The sequence below is a fragment of the Asterias amurensis genome, chromosome 10, assembly GCF_032118995.1.
Source record: "Asterias amurensis chromosome 10, ASM3211899v1".
NCBI classification, from domain to species: Eukaryota; Metazoa; Echinodermata; class Asteroidea; order Forcipulatida; family Asteriidae; genus Asterias; species Asterias amurensis.
The window spans coordinates 20,236,570-20,246,759 of record NC_092657.1 but is presented as its reverse complement, the minus strand read 5'-3'; the positions used below and the strand labels follow the sequence as shown (position 1 = coordinate 20,246,759).

General features: G+C 38.1%; 1 long non-coding RNA gene across 1 annotated transcript; it reads left to right on the top strand.

The window, feature by feature from the left end:
* The first annotated feature begins 237 nt into the window (after positions 1-237).
* On the top strand, positions 238-2,289 carry LOC139943348 (uncharacterized). The gene is made up of 3 exons (XR_011786809.1): positions 238-674; positions 1,242-1,404; positions 1,968-2,289. It is a non-coding gene; the product is annotated as an uncharacterized lncRNA (long non-coding RNA).
* The last annotated feature ends 7,901 nt before the right edge of the window (positions 2,290-10,190 follow it).

The window sequence follows — 10,190 nt, the reverse complement described above, 5'->3', positions numbered from 1 at the left end:
GGTCAAATTCAATAAATGAGCAGCTAATTTCATTTTCATTCGTTCGAATTAAAGCTGTTTTGCTTTTCCAGTTGTTACTGCGTTTCAAATTCAGAATTCGGCCGTTCAAACTTCGTTTTGAATCGAGTCAAATTCCTTTAGCACTCTGTTCAATTTAGCGTATCGTCATTCGTTTTCGTGGCACACACGCCTCAAGAAGCGTCTGCGAATTTGAATGCTGCTTTGATGAATTGTTAAAGGAACACGTTGCCTTCAGATTTCACAAAATTTCACGTTTGAGGGTGTTCCTTATACTTATTAAGAGTTGTTCTTGCAATAAAACACATTTAATGTGTTGTAATTAGTGAATGGTAATTAAAAAAAACAAACACTGACCTCTGACCCCGAAACATGGCCCGCGAAATATATACGTTTTTCAAGCCGTCAAAACGATCGTCCGTTTATGCGCGATGCACAGCAGTTAGGCTGGCGCCGTAGCCAGTGGCCTGGTAAACCTACCAGATGAACACGAGGTAACATACCGTTCTCTACCATACGACGTTGTGTGAAATGTAAACACACCATTTTGCTGTCAAAATGGATCGCCGAAAAACACAGATTCAGCTCATTGCTCTACGCAAAGAGATGATTGAAGACACGTCCAAAAAGAAGGAACGGACACCTCGCCAATCAGGGTAAGAATAATGTAGTGGGACATGGACTAGCCGACGAGAGAGAGAGAACGGACCGTGATTGTTTATACCCAATGCAATGTTATTGTTAGTTATTATTGTGGACATGACACGTAAATTCACAGCCATGACAGCCGCAGCACTGAGTTGTGAGAGTACATAAATGTACATGTACTATGACTAGTTTACATGTAATTTTTTAGATCTATTCACTCGGTGCATAGATGGGGGTGGGGATTTGAATCGAGCGTCCAGCGTCCTAATGACTTGGCATAATTTACCCTAATTTACTTTGATGCTACAATTAAAAGAGTCGTTTATCTGGCTGGGAAGGGGAGGACTTTTGTAAAAATTGTAGAAATACATTTTAAAAATACTAAATACCGTAGTACAGATTTATTAAATGTTTTTTGTATATTTTTAACAGTTTACCCAAAATATTGTACCCAAGTCAACTCGTACCCAAGTCAACCCGAATTCTTTCAAAGAAGTGTGACCTTTCAAACAATAAAAAATAAAATTGTCGAGAACTAATAAGTTATATCAATGGTTATGAATTTCTTGTTGAAGGTACTATGTGAGCAGATGCCAGGACTTGGCGTAAACATCTTGGAGACCTCATCAAACCCAACCAAGCTGGTGTGTTTGTACCAACTGTAGGAAGATGCCAACACAACAACAGGAGAGGTCATGCTGCAAACAAAGGCCGGATGAATGCTTCTCAAACTTGGCAGTAAGAGACTGATTATTTCATACTGTCAATGGCATGTGCATTTATAACAATATACACATGTACTGTCAAAGCAGTCCAGTTTTGTTATATATTTTGATCTGTCCACCCCCCCCCCCCAAAAAAAAAGGAAAAACAAAGTAAATGTGTAAACAAACATTTAATAAGGAAACACAAATTTAAGCTTTCATTCATTGTAGTTACTTGTAAACAGCCTCCTTCGCCAACGTTGCATTACCAAAAACATTTACACTGAACAGCCACATCCCAAATTTTAATAACATCATGTCTTTGACCAGCAGCCGATTTCACAAAACTTTACGCAACTGCGTAAGTCCACTTGTGCAACGTTTATGGAGCAACTTGCGCCATTAAAATTGCGCAAGTGGACTCACGCAGTTGCGTAAAGTTTCGTGAAATCGGCTGCAGGTAGGTAATATTTGCAAAAATGTCACTTTAATGAATCAACATCAAGTGCATGGGTTTTATATTCCATATACATGTACAAATAACCAATTTTTATTTTGTTAATTGTTTCAAAAATGTTTGTGTTTATATTTGAAAAGATCTTGAGGCACCTTGTTCTGGACCACCATTAGAGTTGGCACGACATCACAGGAATGACATGTACACCAGGGGAGCATGATGTACACAACAAATGACTTTGCCACCCAGCCAGCCTTCACAGACAACATGTGTTGTGTCAGAATGGTACTGGAAATAGAGTAACACTACCTAGTTACTGTGTTTGTAAAATCAGGGATATATTTCCAGATAGTTTCAACTTTCATGTACACATGATTTATGCAAAACAGGTTTTACAAATGGCAATATTTCCTGTTTTCAACAAGTAGATTCTTATTCCTAAATTAACACACAATGTCAATATTTCAACTTTTGTATTATTTTCTTTTGCACATTACTTATGTCAACAAATCATTGAATGTGATGTGAGCAGTTTGTTTTCATCACAACGACATAATATGATTAAGTTTAATTTGAAGTACATGGCCAATTGTTTATACAATCATCATATTTATTGTATTATTTATTTGAGATTTCGATATTTTGTAACAAAAAACACACTAGAACAACAAATACAAAAACATAAACAATCTGTATTCAAATAAATTTATCTGAAATATCTTTATTCTGTATTCATAAAGAGACATGGATCATAGATGCAACAAGTTTGATAGACACAGTGCCATTTCAAATTTTTAACCTTAACCCTTGCAAGTATATTTTGATTTCAACCACATGCCTGTTATGAAATGCATGGTCAGACTGATGTTTTAGAACTAGTCAGTGTTGACTAGCAGACCATGTTAGTTCGAATAAGTAAAAGTTTTAAAGGAAAACCACCGAATTTCAAGTCATACTTGTGTTGATCATTCTATTCTACTTTTAAAACATCCTTTCTAACCATATGCATTTTACAACCAAATCACTCGATCTAAGGCATTGGTCTCTCTAAAGGGACTTTATACCTTAGATGTTGGTAATTACTAATTTGTGATCATAAAACTCACTTGATGAGAGGCATGTCAAAGGACTTGTTTCTGTACTGCAATGGTGTTTTTCTTTCACTGTTTCTTGCAGCTTATATTGCCAAATTTAGCCCAAATTGTCACAGGTTTATTATTGTATGCATAAATATTGAGGAGATACACCAACTATTACTAAGGATACTGCATGGGACTATAGTGTTCTTTGGCAAAGGACAAATTTAATTAATGTTTGCAAATACATCGTGTACTGCTGTGAATTGTAAAAACATTCAATAAATTGTCCATATTTTTTTATAAAGTTCCTATTAATTTGTGACAAAGATTCTCTTTGATTACATACAAACTCTAGAACTTGCCAATAATGCTAATAATGCACTGACCTTATATCTTATGCACACCTGTACAGACAATTTTGTAGGCAAATTGTGGAAAGTTACATGGAAATTAAATTTAAGAAGTGAAAAATCTGGATTTGTGTTTTGTACAAATTCTTCTGTTGGTAGTAGTGGTGGTGGTGGTATTGGGGGGGGGGGGGGGATGGCGGCTGCGGGTAGAGGCCATTCTTGCACCATTAGCAGTAAGCTTGGGCGACTAGTGTCGCACTCCAACTATTGAATCCTGAGTCGAGTCGCGACTATTGTTTTCAACTATTCGGTTAAACGTGCTACAAAAATAGTTTTAAAAAAATTGCGTCTACCTGTTTGGTGAACCAATTTAGTCGCTCATGACTATTCATGACAACATAATTTACTTACAGAACACAGTCAGACGTCAGTGACACAAATCTTCAATCTTTTCCGCTTGAATTAGACTATATTGTGCTTGCGGCACACATTGCCACAGTGCATCGTGATAATTAAAATTTTGTTGCGACTAGTGTCGTAGTCGCAACTATTGGATGGAGGTGCGACTAGTCGATTAGTAATTTTCACTGGTCACCCAGGCCTAATTAGCAGAGTTTTCCTGTCCTGCGAAGAAGCTGGTTGTCATCTAACCGTGCTTGGAAAACTTCTTTGATGTACGTTTACTCTTTCTTGTCCATAACGGCTTCAATAATCACATCACCACCCAACTTTCACTGTGACCTGGGAATCAAGTATCAATACAAAAATGTTACAAAATAATAAAATTGTTCCCCGTTTCTGATTTTGTTTTGTAATTTTTGAAAAGAGTTCTAGACTATGGCCCTTTTCGAAACCATGGCTTTGGCTTTGGATTCAGCTAGAGCTAGCTTGGCCCCGCAGATGTTTGGACAATACTGAGCGTGCTTTGCGTAGGGACTCAGACAAGGGGACGGAGTTTGAAGCCGAATCCATAGCCGATGCCGTGGTTTTGAAAAGGACCTATGGAAGCTTCATTTTTGTGGACAAGAGTATTAATTTATTTTAGCTTTCCTTGCCAACTACCATTTGCAGTATGTGCTCCCTGTTCAGATGCATCGCACCGTAAATTTTGCTGTCAAATGATTCTGAGCAATGTAAACAGGAGCTACCTCAAAGTCAAATAGTACTGTCCAAGACCAAGGTCAAGGAATTACATCCCCATAATAGACATAAACATTATTTTTAATGAATGTATACCCCGAAGAAAGGATCATGTTGGCAAATAAGACAAGTGACATCATACGTACGGCGCATATGGCGATGGACTAGTATTATTAATATACACCACTGTCCTGTTGCCCTGTGACTCTACATACGTACATGCAAACAGCATAGAGCATAGAGAAAGGACAGAGAAGTAAAGTCCCTGTAATTTTGTATCTCAAAACGAACTGTGGGGTATAGGCCTATGTGACTCGCAATTGCATACTATACTTACGCGGTAAACACGGTAAACGCCTCTGACATGTCTGAGCAGATGTTTTATTGAGAGGATGAATTCTCTAGCTGTAGTTTTGGTGTGGGAGGTCATGACACGTCCATTTTCAACTCCACTCGCTAGTTAGTATACGGGTACTAGACATTCTTTCGTGTACAAAGTGTTCGCATTACTAGACTGGCCCCGCTAAAATCCTACATCGTACGAGCAAGAACGGGGAGTTCACTGCGTCTGGGGAGGTCTGGCCGCGGGGGATGATGGCCCGCTGGACGGCAGCCGCTCGGCCCCGGGACGTGGGCTGAACTTGCTGCTTAGATAGATTAATAAAAAGTTAATTCAACGTAGGCCCTTTTATTTTTGTTCATGAACTGTTTTTTGTTGTTGGAGTAACCATGGAGGAAGAGATAGATACAAATGGGTTCGTAAAATTGTTAATAATTGCTCAGTCGTATAGTTCAACGGCTGCGACTGGAAATAAGACTAGTGAATTTGGCGGCCATTTATGGGAGTCAAAATCTTGACCCCCATAAATGGCGGAGCGTTTTGTTTCGAGAAAGTTAGCAAAAGTGAAGCAATTCTAAGGCATGTTTGTGTAGATCATTATATTCTACTTTTTTAACATCTTTCCAACCGTAATCATTTTACATCAAACGCTTGTCATAGCCCAAAAACGCCCAACAAAGCGCAGCCCGAAGGCAACGTGTTCCTTTAAATTGAATGATTATTTTGTTAAATCGAGTGGCGCAACATTACATTTGACTAATGATAAAACGAAATTGAATGACCCCTTTCAGAAGCATTCGATTTTGCGCGAAATAGAATATAGCTTGGTGGTTTAATTGACTGCTCATTTGCCGAAATTGCCCGAGAAAACCTATAGCGCCCTTTTTTGAACCCTCCTCCTCAGCCCATGTTAGGCTGAGTAAAAAAAAAAAACATTTTTTAACGTCCGGGTTTTTCAAAAAAAAAAGGAGGAAGAGGGGCTTTTTATTTTTTTATTTTTTATTTCAAGATGACCGCAATTCTTTGTTAAAATGTCAAAATGTCAAATATCCATTGTTTTTTCTACTGCTGAAATACACAAAACATAAATGAAGCAATTTAGTCGAGGCATTCAGACAAGACATTCAGATTTTTTTTGCTGAGCTCATTTAAAATAAACCTATTAAAAAAAAAAAAAAAAAAAAAAGGGGCGGCCTGTAAAAAGGAAGCGGGCGGGGACGCTGAACATGTTTTTTTTTTTTTTTTTTCTTAACCTTAGTTTCCCATTGGGGGCAAACAAAACTCCCTCGGACACCCAAGATCATAATTATTTACAAACTATAATTATATGATTGTCAGAACAATCTCAGTAGCTGACCGAGAGTGTCAAGATCATCAAATTCAAGAAAACTGGTTACGAAACATAACTGTTTTGACACTACCACAAATATCATGGTTGACATAGTTACAGACTTAAGGTCAGAGTTAAATTTCCGTCTGAAAGAAGGACTAACAACTACTTTTGTTTATTTTATTTATTTATTATTGATATCTAACAGCGGATAGCCGCCACTTACAGGAATCATTAAAAACTACGTATAAATATCAACAATGCGATTAAAGCTGAGCAAAAAATCATTGTGCAAGCTAAAACTGATGTTAGCCTAAACGCCCTTGAAACGGTGACTGAAGTTCAAAAGTACATTTTAAAAGCAGTGCTAATTTCCTTAATAACAATAATAACTTATTTATAATCCTCCAAATACAGATAAAGCATCAAAGGCGTATGAAGATTATTAAATTATTAAACCAATCAAAATCACAATTAACTTTATGATAAAGAGAGAGGATCAAATCATTGATTTTTTTTAATTTTTTTTTATTAATTTGTATTTATAATAACAAAACATTTGTAAGGCGCAATTTCTCTGTAAAACATTCAAAGGCACCACCGGTCGAGGGCAATCACAGAATGTTTAAAATGTCAATCTGAAAAGATGTGTTTTAAGAGAGTTTTGGAAGTGCGAAATGTCATGTACATCTCTAAGACCTTTGACTAAGAGAGTTCAAGGGGTGTGCGTGTGTGGGTGCAGGGACTTTAACAAAAGGGGATCCGGGAAAAGTCACACCGAGGACGTCCTCAATTCGATTTCATGTACAAAACCAATGGGGATGTCTGAAAAATAAACTATGTCCAAACAATGGGAGAACAAAGAGAAGTCCTCGGTTTACACCATTAACACAGCTGTGTGTGTGGGGGGGGGTGTGGGGGGGTAATTGAGAAGGCCCTCGTACCATTAGTGGTATTACCACTAATGGTACGAGGGCCTAAAAGGCGAGTACGTAATGTGATATGGCTACTCATTACATTGGTGTTTTGAGATAAACGTGCATTACTTTAATCTGCTTCGTAATTATTGTGAAATTACTAATTGGCCTATGCCCTTGAGTAGATACTAATATTTTACAAATACGTTTTTTTTTGGTTATATATCTTTCATCATTGTTTCCACTTATTTTAATGCACATGGAAAGCTTGACCTGTACTAAGTTTATGGCTCTCTATTTTGGCGTGTTAAGTTGATCTTAACAAATAATAAATAATGTTAATGTTAAAAGACAAGACTTAATGGCGCGTCTACTCGTCAGTGACGCTCAATTATGTACTATAACACACAGTATTTTCCTGCAAGGTATGTGACCATGTTTGAGTTTTGAGACTTTTCTCCTTTTCAATATACTGCCAATCAAACCAGGAACACCGGGGAAGAACCCCTTTTTTCTATCGATAAGTTCACTAGCCTTGCTCAAGGCAGTCGCATTATTCGCTCCGAAAAGACGCAGCTGTAAACCCACCCGCCGTATACCCTGTGCATGGTGTGTGCGATCACACCGAATGACCAACCCGTATACACACTGTCACATCGCACGAATACTGTTCACACAAGTCATCGCACTCGTACACCACTAACCGCATGCGGAGGCCGTTAGGCCGACAGCCTTGTCGGATCTGTATCTTCCCGTTTTAATGTGTTGTATTGAAAAAATTCCAATAGTGGACGAAATTGGGGGGGCTCGAGGATATGCTAGTATGCAGTTCATGAATATGTATATCGTTCGTCAGACCTATCAGACAACACAGGATGTGAGGCAAATGAATTATTCATTTTGACGTCCAATCACGCACTTCCCTTATCACGACCTTTGGACCCTATCATGCGTCCGTGGTGGTGGTGTGTGAGGTAAACATGTCTCGTCTTTCGCGGGCATTATGGTAATGAGCTGACCGTGGGAACTCTTCGCTTATTATAGTAATGAGGTCAGTGGCTTCAACACAGATCCTACAAGGCTGTCGGCCTGACGGCCTCCGCATGCGGATAGTGTACGGGGGCATCGTGTCGTGCGATGTTACGCACAGTGAATACGGGTGGGTTTTACGCACAGTGAATACGGGTGGGTTTTTATACAGCGGCGGTCTTTTTTCGGAGTGAATAATTCGACTGCCTTGAGCAAGGCTATAAGTTCACTGGGTTCTTTTACGTGAGTTACACAACCAACGGTATGTGTGACCATGTTTGAGTTCTGAGACTTACTATTTTTACATAGCACCATGTTATGGTTTACAATGTGCAATATACTGCCATTCAAGCCAGGAACACCGGGGTGAACCCCTTCTTTTTTTCCCGATACGTTCGCTGGGTTATTTTACGTAAGTTACACAACCAACGGTATGTGTGACCATCTTTAAGTTCTGATACCTATACCCCTTTTAATACATAGCACCATGTAATGGTTTAAAAGGTGCTGTGGCGTAATATGCCGCCAATCCAGCCAGGAACAAGGGGGCAAACCCCTTCTCTTTTCGATACGTGCGTCACACAACCCACGGGACCAATGGTTTTACGTCACATCCGAACAACAAAGCTTATATGTGCATTGCTTTGTGTGTATTGCTTAAGGACACAGGTGTTACGACTGGTTGTGTTAAATTAACACCTTTTGATAAATTAATAATGTTAATGTTGAGACAAACATTATTATGATTATATAAATGGTTTTAGGGTTTCTGCTTTAAACGGTTTCTAAATGTGGCCTCCCTTGCCACTAGTCACCAGCCAGTGATGAGTAATTTGGATAGTACGGTTCTCCTGTATATTTTCATCATGCGTGTGCAATAATTTGTTGCCATTTTTAAATTGTAGTTTTATTCCATCTTCTTTGTGATTTTGTTAACTTCGTTACGGTATTTCTTCGGTTGTTTGCCTGTAGTTGTGCTTGTCCCTTGTCTTTCGGTTTTTAATGTAAACAAGGGTCCCCATTTAGTGGGCGTGTGTGCCTGTTCGGGGCTTCCCTTTAATATAGGTTTTCTCGGTCAAATTCGGCAAATGAGCAGTCAATTTCATTTTCATGCGTTCGAACTAAAGATGTTTTGCCTCTCCAGTTGTTACTGTGTTTCAAATTCCGAATTCGGCCATTCAATTTCGTTTTGAATCGAGTCAAATTCCTTTAGCACTTTGTTCAATTTAGCGTAGTGTCATTCTTTTTCGTGACACACACACGCCTCAAGAAGCGTCTACGAATTTGAATGCTGCTTTGATGGATTGTTAAATTGAATGATTATTTTGTTAATTCGAATGACGCAACATTACATTTGACTAATCCCAAAACGAAATCGAATGACCTTTTTGAGTAGCATTCGATTTTGTGCGAAATAGAATAGCTTGGTGGTTAAATTGGCTGCTCATTTTCCGAAATTGACCGAGAAAACCTACACCAATGTCATTTTTCATTTGTGCAATAAGGTCATAAAACAAATAATTTTTTGTTTTTTTTTTGTATGAGCAAATATGTCGTAAACTTATAGAGATCCGTCTCTTTAATAATTTTCTTTATTTAACTTATTTTTGTTTTAAAGGGAGGGGGTGGGGACAAATTGGTTTTATCCACCCCAAAAATTATGTCCGATGCAAGTTTAACATAATCGTTCCCCTCTGCTAAAACATTGTATTCGAACTGACTCTAGCTACTGGGTAATCTTTGGAGTCTGGTTGGTATGACACTGCTCTAGACTTTCACAGGTCGTGGGTTCGAATCCCACCCGAGCAGTATACCTGTGATTTGTTTACTGAGTAACTGTGCGTATACATCAATGTATTGGTAAAGCCAAAAATACGTATTCTTTATCGCCGATGCAAGTTGATTTAACATCTATTTAACATCTATAGTGAATATTTTGTTTTGTTTTCTAAATCTACAAAATGTTGAAGTCAACTTACAGAAATATAATAAACATACAATTTACACGAATTTACATAAAACTTACACAGATAATAATAGTAGAAAGCTTCCCTGAAAATTGTATCTGCTGAGGTGCTGTAGTTTTTGAAAAATTAGTAAAACAATGTCTTGAAAATACGTTTCAAGTGCTAAAATAATGTTAGTATCCTGCAACGAAAGTATTTTCGTGACTTGTTT